This window comes from Mustela lutreola, chromosome 17 (assembly GCF_030435805.1).
Source record: "Mustela lutreola isolate mMusLut2 chromosome 17, mMusLut2.pri, whole genome shotgun sequence".
NCBI classification, from domain to species: domain Eukaryota; kingdom Metazoa; phylum Chordata; class Mammalia; order Carnivora; family Mustelidae; genus Mustela; species Mustela lutreola.
The window spans coordinates 32,263,783-32,265,166 of NC_081306.1; the positions used below are offsets into that span (position 1 = coordinate 32,263,783).

The 1,384-nt window shown below is 36.0% G+C and overlaps 1 non-coding gene across 1 annotated transcript; it reads left to right on the plus strand.

Moving 5' to 3' along the window:
• The first annotated feature begins 494 nt into the window (after positions 1-494).
• Positions 495-601, plus strand: LOC131820210 (U6 spliceosomal RNA). The gene has a single exon (XR_009349528.1). It is a non-coding gene; the product is annotated as a U6 spliceosomal RNA (small nuclear RNA).
• The last annotated feature ends 783 nt before the right edge of the window (positions 602-1,384 follow it).

The following is a 1,384-nucleotide window of genomic DNA, read 5'->3' on the forward strand; positions in this document are numbered from 1 at the left end:
TAAAAAAATAATATTGGATTTTTTTTTAAGATTTTTAATTTATTTATTTGACAGAGAGAGATGACAAGCAGGCAGAGAGGCAGGCAGAGAGAGAAGAGGAAGCAGGCTTCCTGCTGAGCAGAGAGCCTGATGCAGGGCTCGATCCCAGGACCCTGGGATCATGACCTGAGCCGAAGGCAGCGGCTTAACCCACTGAGCCACCCAGGCGCCCCTAACATTGGATTTTTGATAGGAATTGGATTTACAGATGGTTTTCGGTAGTATGGACATTTTAACAATGTTAATTCTTGCCATTCATAAATATGAGCTATCTTTCCGTTTGTGTCTCCTTCAATTTCTTTATCAATGTCATAGTTTATGGAGTACAGATCTTTCATCTTCTTAGTTAAATCTATTCCTAAGTATTTTATTATTTTTGATGCTATTGTGAATTAGATTGTTTTCTTTATTTTTTCAGATAGTTCATCATTAGAGTGTTAAAATGCTCCTGTCTTGTGCTTACTTTGGCAGCACATATACTAAAATTGGAATGATGCAGAGAAGATTAGCGTGATCACTAAACAAGGATGACATGAAAAACTGGGAAGCATTCCATATTAAAAAGAAATGAAACAAAACAAAATTCTTGTCTGTTATATATTGATCTTGTATTTGGCAGCTTTACTAAATTTGTTTATTCAAAATTTTTTGTGAAGTTTTTAGGATTTTTTAACATGTAAGTTCATGTTATCCAAAAAAATAAAATTTTACTTCTTCCTTTTTTTTTTTGGAGTCTTTTATTTCCTTATGTTCCTTGTTTCTCTGGCTAGGACATCCAGTAGTATGTCAAATGAGAGTAGTGAAAGTGGATACACTTGTCTTTTTTCTGATCGTTAAGGGGAAAACTTTCAAACTTTTTTGATTGAATATGAGATTAGCTCTGGGCTTGCAATATGTGTTTTCTCTTTAATGGATTTTTAAAATTATTTTTTAATTTTTTTTATAAACATATAATGTGTTTTTATCCCTAGGGGTACAGGTCTGTGAATCACCAGGTTCACACATTTCATAGCACTCACCATCACTCACCATAGCACTTGCCCTCCCCAATGTCCATACCCCCACCATCCTCTCCCAACACACCTCCCCCCAGCTACCCTCAGTCTGTCTTGTGAGATTCAGTCTTTTATGGTTTGTCTCCCTCCCAATCCCATCTTCTTTTATTTTTCTTTTCGTACGCCCCAAACCGCCTATGTTGCATCTCTACTTCATCATATCAGGGAGATCATAGGATAGTTGTCTTTCTCAGATTGATTTATTTCGCCATGCATAATACCCTCTAGTTCCATCCACAACATCACAAATAGCAGGATTTCATTTCTTTTGATGGCTGCATAGTATTTCA